General features: G+C 45.0%; 1 protein-coding gene across 15 annotated transcripts in view; it reads right to left on the bottom strand.

The window, feature by feature from the left end:
- RALGPS1 (Ral GEF with PH domain and SH3 binding motif 1) overlaps positions 1-3,913 on the bottom strand; it is a 262,169-nt gene extending 258,256 nt beyond the window's left edge. For 6 of the 15 annotated variants that reach the window (XM_074362252.1, XM_074362253.1, XM_074362255.1 and 3 more), the window contains exon 1: positions 3,658-3,912. The gene's annotated coding sequence lies outside the window, so the exon portion shown is untranslated. Of the gene's footprint in view, positions 1-3,116; positions 3,170-3,590 lie in introns of those variants that run through there. The other 9 variants (XM_074362246.1, XM_074362242.1, XM_074362251.1 and 6 more) reach the window with 6 other exon arrangements.
- Positions 3,914-14,398: the final 10,485 nt, after the last annotated feature.

Raw genomic sequence — 14,398 nt, 5'->3', positions numbered from 1 at the left:
ACAAAAACCCCAAAAGGCAGATCCTATTATCACCATCCATTTTACAGATAAGGAAACTGAAACTCAGAAAGATTAGGTAAATTGCCCCAAGTCATACGCTAGTGACAGAGGTGGACTTTGAATCATGAGCTGAATGGAAAATCAGTTTTCAATTCCTAGTGAACAAATCCCTTTTCCTTTCTCCTTCTGTGTGTGCCTTGCATCCAGATACACGGAGTGCCCTTTAGTCTATTGTTAACTGGAACCAAAGCCACTTCTTCCCTAGACGAAAACAAGGACTGTCTCTTGTTAGTCTTCCAAACAATGACCACTAACCATTACTGAGTAAACATGATGGCGGCGGAGGGTCGGGTGTGGAGTAGAAATACAAAATTGTGCTTAAAATATCAGTCAAAAACATTTATTAAGGAGGAATTACATGTATCAATTGGAACGTTTTCCACTTTTGGAACAATTTCCAAAATAGATCAAGTAGATAAATGCAGGAGCAAGAGTATGTATAGAACGTTATTCTTTGTGTAAGAGAAAAAATAAATGAGAATATGGCAATAGCGGTTGCCACTAGGGAGAAGACTGGGAACTGGCAGATTGAGGTAAGAAAGACACTTTACAATTTGTCCCCCTTGAACCACTTGCCTTTAAAAAAAAATCCATGTGTGACTTTTTTTTTACTTCTTAAAAAAGTAAGACAAAAACACCATTTAAATAAACCACTTATTGCCAGGCCTTTCCCAAATGCTCACATACATATATAATTGCAACCAGGAAAAAAAATCTTATGTTTATGAAAAACAGGGTGAACTTAATTTGTGGTGAAACAGGACTGTGAAACTACTTTTGTCTTTCATGCTGAGGTTCACTAATTTTACAATAAAGTTGTTGCAACATTTTTTTTCTGCAATAAATAAAATGCACTTTGAAGGTACAGATACAACAAATATATAAGCAGCAGGGACAATTTGCCACATCTTCTTCGAAAGTCCTTCATCTGTCCCTTGGACAAATATTTAATGAGGATCTACTAAGTGCGAGGCAAAGTGCTCAACAGGTATTTTTAAAAGAACTAAACAACAGGTCATTAGTTTCCTCCCTCCTGCCTTTCAGGAAAACATGACAGCATGCTGTTCAGAATGTCAGTGTCATTGATCATTCCTCATGCTCACATATTCTAACCCCATCCTCACTCAGTGAAGGCCTGGAGAGGGGAAGAGCTCTGACCAAGGTTACATAAGAAGTGAAGGCCTCAAAATTACCAACCCTGCTCTCCTTACATGCGACACGTTGTTTCACTGTGTTGAAAGACAGGTTGGCAAGGTGTGGCAGAGACAGACCCTTACACTGAGTGCCTAATATGTCAGGTGCTTTCACGTATCTTTTCACATTTATACTTCATAACAACCTGTCAAGGTGGGCATGATTATCATTGTTTTACTAATAAGGAGGCCAAAGCTCTGAGAAGCTAAGAAACTGGTGTATGAGGCTTCAGATGCAGATCTGTCTGACTTTCAAGCCAGAACTCACCCTCCATGCTGAAAAGGAAAATCAATTTTAAAAGGTAGACTGAAGCCATATCAAGAGCCCTGGATGCAATATTTTCCATTAATGAAGCTTCTCTCTCAACCCTGGATGTTGTCACTCCAATTACGCCAATCAAAGAGCCAATCCCCTCATTATCCAACACATTTTCTAGCTCTTGTGTGCCAAGTCTGGGCTTTCCTTTTAACCCACAGAGCATGATGCTTACTCAGAGTCCAGCAATCTCTGAGAGCTATTTACATAATTTCTGCCCAGACATAATGGGACAACTCACACAAGCACAGGCCCCAGTAAGAACCCATCCCTGAGATGCCATCTCCATGATGCCACTGGGTCATCACCACACCAAGTGGTAGTGAGAGAGGCCAGCATCACAGTGGTTGGCCCTCAAAAGTCCTATAGCTTCTAAAGTAAAGAAAAATGCAGGCCAGCACAGGAGAAGCCTCCTCATGCCTTCTCTTTCATCCATGCAACACAGGTAGAAGGAATGACAGTTCAGACTGGTCACACTGCTAGTGACCAGAGGTACTGCACAACGCAAGATCTCACATGTGGAAATGGGACACTTCCAAAGCAAGGTCACACACATGGGCATGGGACACTCTTCCAAATAGGAGGAAGTCTTCCTTCTGGAACATGGTAAAATCAATGTTCATACTTGGATGGGGAGGGGAAATTCTATAAGCTCAAGTCTAAGTCTCATGCTCCAGTTCAGAGTCCTTACTGGGGTTGGGGTCTAAAGGTCAGCAATTAAATGTTCCTGTGCTTTTCATCTGCCTTTGCTCCCTACCACAGCTCCCGCTGGCCTCACTGGGAGGAGCAGTCACCATCCGAGACAGGAATGAGTCCCACCACAAACCTCATCCCAAACTCAAACAACAAAATGGTCTAATGATCAGAAATCCCCTCTTTTTTAGACCCTCAGTCTCCAAGTGCAAGCTGCCCACGGGAACAGAAGCAGCAGACCCAGAACTTTACCTAAGGATATAAACAGTAAGCACTGTTCCATCCTAGCCTCGCAAGGCAGGTATCATGATGCTCACTTCACAAAGAAACAAAGCTCAGACAGGTGAAAGACTCTCCCAGGTAACACAGAGGCAAAAGCTTCTGAACCGTCATTCCTCTTCTTCCCCTCACCAGGCTGCCTTTTCAGTCTTTTGGAGACCACCACTGTTAAGATTTGCCACAGCATCTGGTACCAGAAGCCAGCAAGCCAGAGCCCTTCCAGCTTCACACTAACTACTCCTCAGGTACACACATTTCTCAACAGCTGATGGAATGAAGGCCAACCGCCTTCCAGTCTAGGCATGCCCCCTGCAACAGGACAAGCCTCTAAGACTGAAAAACGGTACGCCCCATTTAAGGGCACGGCGTGGTACGAGAAGTCCCCGGCCTAGTAACCAGGACAGCTGAGACCCAAGTCCGACTCAGCAGAGACACACGCAGGCCTAGCCAGCCCTTCGGGCCCAGCCGCAACCCTCGAAGCCTCCAGAATCCTCAGAGAGCCCAAAGCTCCTGCTCCCACTCAAACACCCTGGACAGCGGAGAGGGTGGCTATCTCTTCTCCCGCGACCACTCACCCTCGGCTCGCTTCTCACCTGGGCCCCGCTTCCGGACCTGCAGCCACTCAGGGCCCCGCCCCCCGCCCCTGCAGGTCTCCCTAGTCCCGCCCTTTGCACCTGTGGTTTCCTCAGGCCCGGCCTCTCCAGCGGCTTTGGCTTCATCTCGCAGCCCCCTCCCCCTGGCAAACCTGAGGTCCCACCAGGCTCCGCCCCCTCGCACCTGCAGCCCCCTCGGCCCCTCCCAACTGCCTCCTCCCGCCCCGCCCCCTGCACCTGCGGCCTTTCCCTATCTCCACCCCCACACCCGCTGTTCTCCATACCAAAACCCCCACCCCCACCACGCACCTAAAGCCCCCGGCCAGGCCCCCATGCTAGCAGACCTACTGGACACAACCCCCGTCCCCCCGGCCCCGGCCCCGCCTCCCGTCCCCCGCCCCCCGCCCCAAGGCCCCTCCCCGGCCCAGCGGCCCCTCGGGGTCCCGCCTTCCGCACCTGCAGCTCTCTCCGGCCCGGCCCTCACGGCTCCGCCCCGCCCCGCCCCGCCGGCCTCTCCTCTCACCGCCTGCTCTCGTTGCCGCCGCAGTCCCGGCCGGTCACCTTGACGCGGGCCGCAGTGGCTGCCGCCGCCTCCTCATGGCCCTGGGAGCGGCCCAGGCGGCAGCGGCGCCTTCGCTTGGAGGCCAGGGCCGGGCCGAGCCGGGCCAGGGCCAGGCCGGGCGCAGCTGGAGCGCGGGCCGACGGGGGAGCGAAGCCGGTGCCCAGCCGCAGTAGGAACCGTCCGCTCCTGGGTCTGAGCGGCGGGCCACCTAGCCAATCGACGCGCGGCGCCTTACCAGCCCGCCCAACCAGCTCGTCGCAGAGGCGGAGACACGCAAATAGACCGGCTGGGCGCGCTAGTGCGCAGCCGCTGCAGACCAGGTCCTCCCTGTCCTCGGCCTCCACTGTAGCCCTCAGACGCCCTCTCCGCCTGCAAGGATGCTCGGCTGCTTGCACACCCACCTCAGCGCCCTGCCACGCCCATCTCCTTCCTAGAAATGGCAGCGCATCTTACTCCCTATACATCCTTTCAGGCCTCAATTTCCCCTCGAAACCTCCACCTGGGATTTATTCGTTTTCAACAAAAAATGGTTTTGTAAGAAACATCACCTTAATGCCCATTCTTTACAACTCGGAGGTAGGCACAGAACATAGAACGTCAGAGCCAGAAGAAACCTCAGAGAGCCTTGGGTCCAAACCGTTTCTTTTACAGCCGGGCAAAATTAAGCCCCTCAAGGGGAAGGGACTTGCCCAAGACCACAGCAGTGCAAAGCAGGGAAATGAGGTTGTCTCTTGTCTCTCTGCTCCCAGATCCTTTACTCTGTGCCACGCACGATGAGGTGAGCAGAAAGGTTAAGTCATTTGATTAAAGTCGCAGAGACAGTAAGTTGCAAAGACAGTCGAAAGCAGTTCTGTGAGGCCCTGGAAGAACCACAGAAAAATCTCTGTTCTGCCTCCCACAGAAAGGAGGCCCTATGTCCTGCCTTACTCTGAATGATTCTTGGACACATTAGACAAGTGGAACGTCATTTTGACAATCTTCAAATTCATTTTGCAGTAACATCAGAGTACAGAAAGATTTGGTTGCTGTGTTTCCCAAAGCTTACGAAAGAAGAGAAAAACAAACAAAAAGAAATTTAAAAAAAATTTTAATGGTCAGGGATGTTTAAAGTTATCAATACATCCATTAACTACGTTTTAACTTTAAATAAATAAATAAAGTCAACGGTTCTTTCTTAAAAAAGAAATAGAGTCCATGAAAATAAACCATTTCTCATTCTTCCAGTATCTCTGAAGGAAATTTCCGCCATGTTGCATTAAGAAAAGAATAATCATCAAAGATGATACTTTGCTATTTTACTTGAAGAGAACAAGAGACACTGTGATGCAATGGTTCCTTCTGCTCAGACCCTCTGGATTCAGAAATTCACAGGGTGGGGATTGAGTGCAAAAGTTGGGGACTTTTGACTGCCAGAGTCCAAACTCTGATTGTGCCACCAGCAAGCTGTGTGCACTTAAGCAAGTTACTTAACATCTCTATGCCTCATTTTCTTTACTGAAAAATGAGTATGCTGAAAATAGCACCCTCTTTAGAAAGGCTGCTGGATTAGATGAGATGACATATGGAGGAAGGCCTGATACCTAACAGGAGCTCAGTAAACATTAGCTATTGTTATTTCTATCTTTGTGATGTAGGGCAAGCATGGAGGTTCAGCACAGTGCTTGTAATATAAGCTTGCTAAATGGCATGTCTTATTTTCAGTATGCTCATGCATAGATTCAAAGTTCTCTTCAATGAATATAAATTCTTCTGTAAGACATCAAAAAGTTATTTTAAACCCAATTTTAAAATGGGAAAATGATCTCAAAAATGTTACTGGTTGCCCTAAAGTTTACAATATACATCTTTAATTAATCAGAGTCTATCTTCAAATAATATTATGTCATTTCTTATGCAATGTAAGGACCTTATTACCCCGAAGAAACATATAATGATGGAAGGAAGCGGCTCCTGTTCTGTTCTCAGGGCTGAAGGGACAAAGGAATGTTTAGGTTCTGATCACCAATTCCACTGTTTGGGAGTGTTACTGAATCAGTCTCAACTGGACCTGTACCAGGGTCCTATCCCAGGACAAGACACCTTGGCCAGAGAGGTTCTTTTTCTGCTCTGATTCACAAGCTTATAACAAAACCGATGCTAAGTCTGGAACAGCACAAGCTTTATTCAATGGCCAGAGAATGGAGAACCAGGAACCTAGTTTGCAAATCAACTTCTCAACTCAATTTGGGCAGAGATACCATATATATAAGAAAGTTGAGGTAAAAAGAAGGGAATTGGAAAGAGTGGGAGGACTAGTCATGACTTATCTGAGAACAGGGGTATGGCTTGGAACTGATGCAACACTCCTTTTCAGTCCTTGTATGGGCTTTTCTGATTGTTGTATGGCAGTCATCAACTGTCATGCGCTGGTGGGTGTGCCTTTTAGCTGATGCATTACCATGAGCATATAATGAGGCTCAGAATCTACTGGAAGTCAAATGTTGGGCCTGCTTGGTTCTAACCAGTTCTTATTTTCCTTTTTGCAGCTTTCTCCTGAAACTTAGATAAGAGCAATTGTTTTCCATTTGAGCAAGGGGCAGGGGTATGATTCTGGGGCAACAGCCTAGGTAGTAGGAGGGGGCGTGGTTTTCTCCACACCAACCAGCAACTCTTCACCATCATCTGGGTATGTTGTACAATCCAGCTCAATTCTGATACCATCTATCTGGAGATAGCTTCAAATTCCAAAGGCTAAGGGCTCAGTCCCACAAGAATGCCCCGACTTCAGCCACCAATCACAAATCCAGGTTGTTTCCTGATCCTGACTAACTGGCTATAAATCAGAGGTCCCCACAAACCCCTCTTCAGGTTTTTTTTTTTTCTGTGTATATATATGTATTTTTATGGAAGTATAGTCAGTTTACAAGGTTGTATCAATTTTTGGTGTACAGCACAATGCTTCAATCATACATGAACATACATATATTCATTTTCATATTGTTTTCACCATAAGTTACTATAAGATATTGAATATAGTTCCCTGTGCTATACAGTATGAACTTGTTGTTTATCTATTTTATATATATTAGTTAGCATCTGCAAATCTTGAACTCCCAATTTACCCCGTCCCACCCGCTTTCCCCACTGGTCACAATGTTTGTTTTCTATGTCTGTGAATCTGTTTCTGTTCTATAGATAATTTCGTTTGTCTTTTTTTTTTTTTTTTTTTAGATTCCACATATAAGTGATATCATATGGTATTTTTCTTTCTTTTTCTGTCTTACTTCACTTAAAATGACAGTCTCCAGGTCCATCCATGTTGCTGCAAATGGCATTATTTTATTCTTTTTTATGGCTGAGTAGTACTCCATTGTGTATGTGTGTGTATATATATATACACCACAACTTCTTTATCCAGTCATCTGTTGATGGACATTTAGGTTGTTTCCATCTTTAGGTTTGATTAATTTGCTAGAGCAGCTCACAAGAACACAAGAAACCGGTTAACTCACTAGATTACCAGTTTATTACAAAAGATATTATAGGATAGGAATCAATAGCCAGATGAAGAGATACACAGGGCAGGGACCTGCACAGTGGAACTTCTGTCTCCCAGAGTTTGGGGCCTGGTATGGAGGCACATGAAGTATTCTAGTTCACCAACCTGGAAGCCCTCTGAACCCCATCTTTCTGGGTTTTTATGAAGGCCTCATTGCATCAGCACAATTGATTAAATCATTGGCCATTGGTGATTGGTTCAGCTTCTAGCCCTTCTTTCCTCCCCAGAGGTCATAGGGGTGGGATTAAAAGTTCCAACCCTCTACTCATTGGTTCCCCTGGCAACCAGCCTTGCCCCCCCATCTTTGGGGGATTCCCAAAAGTCACCTCATTAACATAGTTGTGGTTGAAAGGGGCTTGTTATGAATAATAAGATACCCATTTCACCTTTATGGCTCTGAAGCACTTTTTTTCTAGGAACTAAGGACAAGATACCAAATATTTTAACAAAAGACGTTACCATTGCTCTAATTGCTTAGAAACTTCTAAGGGTTTAGGAAGCTGTAAGGCAGGAGCCATAGATGAAGACCAACTATATATCACAATATCACAGAAGATTCTGGAATATCAGAACCTAAAAGTTCAGAAAAAAGTCCAAGGAAGCTGATCCACAGAATCATGAGAAAATGAACTGGCTATTGTTTTAAGGCACTAAGTTTTGGGATGGTTTGTTATGTAGCAATAGATAACTAATACAAATAAATATCTTCACACTCTGGGAGCATTCTGAGAGGTCGACCCACGTATCTCTTCCCAAAGACCTCTTGTGACCCTCTTCCAATCCTTTTCTTTCCAAATCCCTGACCATCTACCCAAACCACTAGCCACTGCCCATGAATCCTATGCACACCTGCACTTCTGGTCATCTCTCAGTCCACACAAAGTGGACAACCAAATGCATTGTCCACTGGGAGGATTTTTCTCTACTCCATCTTTTAGAAATAGTCTTGCATGGGGCTGAGATCTTTCACCAGTCCATTTCTACTAGGTGGCAGCACAGGTGGAGATTGAGGCTCTAAGTTTAGATTGAGGCAGAGGAAACCATACAGCAGAAGCAGATGTTATGGGTATGTAGTCCCCTATTCATACAATGTACAAACAGTGCCTTCTGGACATTTTGAAATTTGATGTCTTATAAACCATTTCTCCTTGATGGTGGATTGCTGCTGTCCATACCCAACCTTATGGCTTGGTGGACCAGATAATACCCAGTCCTTCATGAGCAGCTCAGTCACATGGTGACTCAGTGCTCCAGTATTAGGAAATGGAGGTGTTAAAAAACAAAACAAAACAAACAAACAAACAAACAAACAAACAAACAAACAAAAAACCTTAGTGGATAGTACCAACCTCACAAAGTCATTCTGAGGACTCAAGGAAATAATGCATGAATGGTGCTTAATATATTGTCTGGCACCTAGTAAACGTTTAATAAATGGCAACCATTTATTGTACCATCATTGACTGGTACATCCAGTAGTAGTAATGGTTTACTACATAGGTCTGTTGAAAATTAGTGTGCTAAGCATGTCACATTTTAGCATACTGCTCATGTCTCATTGAAATATAATATAGTGGCATTCTAATTCTAGACATCAGTCTTTACACTGAGTGACTGTTCAGTCAGTGGTAGCTTCAGACCCACTTTCCCCGTGTTCCAAAGTCAGGTTTCTAGGTGGAGCAGGCTGAGGGCTGGCCCCAGACCCTGGTGAAGTCCCCAAGGCTATCTACCCTGGAAGCCAACTGGTTGACCTTCCCTGGATACAAACCTCACTCTCCAGCAGTGTTCTCTATGAAAAAGCCTTTCCAACCTAGGCATTTCTATAGTAGACACTCCATTTAAGTATTCATTGAGTTGAGTTATACTGCCTCCCTATGGCCACAGGGTAAAATCCAAATTTCTTAGCTTGAAATAAAATATACCTGAACATCTGGCTCCAACTACCCTACCCACCCTCATCGCCTAATTGCTAGCATTCATAAAGCATTTACTATATTTCATCTCATTAAATACATGATCTTGTTCAATAAGTACAGAGATCTAGGGGTATTAAATACAGAGGTCATTATGTTCATGTTATTATGTAATGTAATATCACATGCTGTATATATTATACATGTATACTTTAACCTAAGTAGTCTCACACAACATACGCTCTTTTGTAGGTTGCTTTCTCCCACTCAGCAACAGGTCGTGGGTATTTCTGCATGCCGTAAAGGTTTTACATCTTTATATCATCATTTTGTTTTATTTCATTTTACTTTTTATATCATCATTTTAAATGGTTCCCTTAATAGCATTGTAGGACTGTATCAGATTTACTGATGGATATTATAAGGGCTTAAAACTTGTCAATATTATAATCAAAACTGGGATGAATAAATTTGTATGCCTTTTGTTATTTGTTAGACTATCTTTTTAGGTTAAATTCATGAATATAGTACCACTGTATCAAAGGGAATATGCATTTTTAAAATTCTGAAACGTGGTACCAGTCTACCTTCTACAGATATTCTATCCTTATATTCTCAATATCAGAGTGTGAGTATCCAATTTCTCCCCACCCTCATCAATGCTAGGTACTGCCAACCAAATAAATAGAAAAATGGTTTTTCTAATAATTGCTTTGATTGCTTTCTGCAGCAATAAAGTATCTTTCTCATGTACTTATTAGCCTTGAATATTTCCTCTGGAGATTGATTACTTCTTTTTTTAGCCATTGAAATTTTTTTTTAACCATTTTTCTTTTTAATTGAAGTATGGTTCATTTACAGTGTTGTATTAGTTTCAGGTGTACAGCAAAGTGATTCAGTTACATATATACATCTATCTATTCTTTTTCAGATTCTTTTCCACTATAGGTTATTACAAGATACTGAATGTGGTTCCCTGTGCTATATAGCAGGTCCTTGTTGTTTACCTATTTTATATATAGCAGTGTGTATATGTTAATCCCAAACTCCTAATTTATCCCTCCCCAACCCCTACTTTTGGGGATTTATTCTTTAAGTCCTTTCCCTTTTTAAAATTGAACTATTCATCTTTTTCTTATGCATTTTAAAAAGCTCCTGTTCTATCTGTTGCAAAAGTTTTTTTCTAAACTTATATTGAGTTTTTTTTTATTTTGTTGTTTTTCTTTTACTAAACGTATTTTATGTTGTATATAGTCAAACCTATTTTCCCCCTTAGGATTTTTTCTTTTTGGTCTTCTCCTTTAAAAGATCTTCCCCACTGCAAAAGCAAATAAGCCAGCACCTCCTTTTTTTTTTAACTAGTTCTTTCATGGTTTCATTTTTCTACAATTAACTATTTAATTTATGTGAATTTTGCTTCATGCTCTTGCCCCCTCTTTGCTTTGTTGGCCTCTTCCCTCAGAATGGGTCTCTCCTGGTCCTTCTCTCTCCAGCAGGATATAAGTTCTCAAGGGAACTCAAAACTAGTCACAGGCAGTTTTAGCCCTAAAGCTGAGGTCTCTACTTACAGGATGTGTCCTCTGGCCCCAGCCAGTGAATGCAATTTATATCTAATGCAAAACTAGCAGCATTTCAATGCTTTTCCACATTGCACCAGGGCTGGCAAAGGCTCGTGCCAATGTAATCCTCCTCAGACACAGTAGGAGGGAGTGGTGTCCTGAAATTACTCAGGTCAGGCCACCTGAGTTCTGCCATGTAAAGCCCGAGAGAGTGGTCATCTCAGTGCCCAGGACAAATCCCATTTGCACAATACCCTGTCCTTGGTCCTCTGCCCTCTAGAGTTCTCAGGGTTACCAGGCCCTGTCGCTGGCTCTCTGGGGGGAATCAGTGAGACTGGAAGCCTCAGCTGTCCACACTGAGCCCCCAGGAGTCCTTTCCATCTGGGCTTAGACCATTATATCCAGATAGCACCTGACACTTTATAAAGGGAAACATTTCACAAGTAAAATTGTAGGTAGAGAAGGGCTGGGCTGACCTTCAGGGTGGAAGTCTCTAGTCCTCACAAAGCCTGCATTTGGCCAGCCCCTGACTGCAGTTGGAAGTTAGTTACTGAACACCTGTAGCATTCCTGTTTTGCCACCAGCCTGGCCAGGGGCCAGCGGGCAGGAAGAGGTGAGAGAGACCCTGGTAGGGGATGCAGTCGTGTTGAAATGGCAAAGAGGAAGGGTTTGAAGCCAGCCACTGGCCCCCGTGCCTTCTCTCTGCAAGGATGATACACGCAGGATAGGAATCCCCTTACCTGGCTGAGTCAGAGCAGTCAGAGCACTCAGAGCACTGTGAGGTTCAGAAAACCTGAGCACCCAGGAGAATCCATGATCACAGGGAGAGGAAGCTCTCAAATGGGTTGATGTAAGGCCTCCGAGGAAATTCAGATGCAAAAGTCCAGTCTCAGAGCCCAGATCTCCAAAATTAAAGGTGGCTTTTGATTCTCGAGTTAATATTTGGAGAAATAAAGGGAGATGGCGAAGGAGGCGAGGGGTAAACAAACAAAAAAAAACAACAGAAAATAGCTCCAGGGACCCAGATGTGTGATGAATGGAACGTCTGGCAGAGACAAGCTAGTTAAAATAACAGTCACACAAAAGCAGTTTTTTTGCCAAAGATGTGTTCTTCCAAGTTATGGATTCCACCACCTCAGTTCCAACAAAATTCTGTTGGAAACATGTGTCATAATAATGTTTGTTAAAGCCCCAAAGTGGAGGGAGAGGCAGATAGAAAAAGGAAGGATGTCTCCGTGGCCTAGACTCTAGAGAAAATAGCCCAGTGTCACATTCAGCCTAGAGAATTCTGACTCCCTCCAGCCAAAGACAGGGCTGGAGGGAGTCAGAATGGTGTCCTTGAGTATTTAAAGCACATCGTGGTCCTGTACAATAGAACAGAGAGCCAAGGGTCCAACTCCAGGGAGGCAGGTTTGGGGCTCAAGGTAAGGAAGGACTTTATATCATGGAAGGCTGTCAAAGCAGAGTCTCTTGGGAGGCAGCCAGATTTCACAAGCAAGTAGAAACTGGAGATTATTCACATGGACCAGTGTAGAAGTCCAAGGACTGGGAGGCAGGGAGGAGATGGCTTAGGAGGGTCCTGCCCAGTCTTATGAGAGCACAGGGTCTTTCCCTTCCATGCTGAGCACTCTGGGGAAGGGGGTGGAATTCAAAATGATTTATCCTCTGCTTTGCACATTTTACAGAACACACACACACCCCTACGGTACCTGAAGGTGGTGCAAGCAAACTTGCAGGATCTATTCTAGCTCAGAGGCCTGGGCTACGCATGGCCCCTGCTAGGGGCAGGGGAGCCCAAGGAAGGACAACAGGGCAAATCTTGTGTCACAATTCTTGGACACAAAGAATAATGCCCAAGGGTTGATCAGAGTGCCATAGCTGAGGCCAAAAGGGATGAAGACATGTTCTGAGTGACAGGACCTCACTGCCTCCGCAGCAAAGCCGAGGCCAGCTTGTCTGCCTTGCCTGAGGGGTGACAAGACCAGCAGCAACACCAAGCTGGGGGATGTGGCTAGACTAGCCCCTAGAGGCCCAGCCACACTGATTAGACCCAAGCTCCATTAAGGCAGAGGCCGGAACAAGAGAAGCCCTAGTGAGACCTTTGAAAGATGAAGGGCAGGGCACCTGTTTGCATCTCAGTGTTGGAAATAGAGGCAGCTCTGGCCCTGCAGACTTAGGCAGGTTGCCCAGTGGGTGACTGCATTATAATCACTGTTAACATAAACATACACCTCCCCCACTGCCACTCTAGAATAATAGCACATTCTTAACCATTGAAAGCCAGATCAGCAAGCTTTAACGTGCACCTTTCGCCAAGCACAGCACAGCAATCACCCAGTGAGGGCTCCATGGCACTGCCCCAAGCTGAGGTGTTCTGCAACACTGGTTTCCTTCAAGGTGGCCTCTTTCTGCCATTTATTCTATAAGTTCTAAAAGTCTTGAGCCCTGTTTGCTGACAAAAATCATGCAAGCTAGGCCTGCCTTGCAGAGTAAAAGGAAAACATCAGAGATATTTAATTATGAGTCATTGAGGCTTGACGGGTTTTTTAAGGAAATGTTCCGGGGATTGGTGGCTGCAGACATTGTAAAGGACATCACAGACATCCCTGAAGCCAGGCGGGCTTGGCCAATGGTATGAGTTATAATTGGAAGAAACCAAAGTGAGCTCAGATCATGACTTCAGGACAAATGAAGAGTCAGCTACTGCCAGTGGCCTTTGCGAGCAACGCAGCTCAATCTCATTGGGGTCTACACTACACTGCCCCAACTCAGTGTATCTGCTTCAGGTGGTGTTCCCATTCCCAGGACTGCACCCTTGGGATTATTCCTGTAACTCTCTGAGGAGAGTCTCACCTCTGATTCTTGACATTGGGCTACTTTTCCAGCCGTAAGAAAAAGCAAATCTATGGAAGCCCCTGCCTCACAACTTATCTGAGGCACAAGAGTCCAATTCCATCATTTTACAGACAAACTGGGGCTAAAGAGGGTGTCAGGCAAAGGTACAGCTAGAAGCCAAACCTCCAGACTCGCAAGTCAATGCACTTTCTCCACTGTGCCCTTAGTACCTGCAGAAACCCCAAGCCCCCAGTTCGCAAGTGAAGCCGGTTCCTACATGGACCCCTTGCACTGTGCAGCGTTGCACTGCCCACTTGACTTTAAGTCTTTGTGAGAACCTGTTTTACAGCAAAGAGCAAGTTGGCTCCATCAGCACAGGAGCCAAGTTTAATCCTGGCTGGCTTCCCAGCCACGCCGCCCTGCTTGACCCTCCCAGAATATCTGCATTTGTTCATTCATTCAATCCTTACCATGCACCTGCTGCTGTGGCGCCAGGTCCTATGCTAAGGATATGCAGGTGAGGGAGACAGTCCAGGATCCCTGCTATCAAGCACGGAGTTTACAGGCTAGAGGGAAAAACATTAATTGAGTAATCTCACTAATCAATATACAATTACCAATTTTGCAGAGCAATGAAGTGCACTGAAGGGCAGGAGGAATACAGCTCAATAAAGGTCTCTGTTAAAGGGGCCTGACCTAGCAGGGCTGCTGCAGGGAAGGGCTTCCAACCTGAGGAAGTTCTGGGCTAAAGTCTGGGGAGGAGGATTTAACTGGCCTTGAGGGAGAAGACATGTTACCAAACACAAGTTTGTGCGCCAAACTGAAACATCAGAGTTTGGAACAGAGAAAGGTTTATT

The sequence above is a fragment of the Camelus bactrianus genome, chromosome 4 (assembly GCF_048773025.1).
Source record: "Camelus bactrianus isolate YW-2024 breed Bactrian camel chromosome 4, ASM4877302v1, whole genome shotgun sequence".
Classification (NCBI taxonomy): domain Eukaryota; kingdom Metazoa; phylum Chordata; class Mammalia; order Artiodactyla; family Camelidae; genus Camelus; species Camelus bactrianus.
The sequence above is the reverse complement of the archived record's forward strand: the minus strand, read 5'-3'. Positions and strand labels throughout refer to the sequence as shown.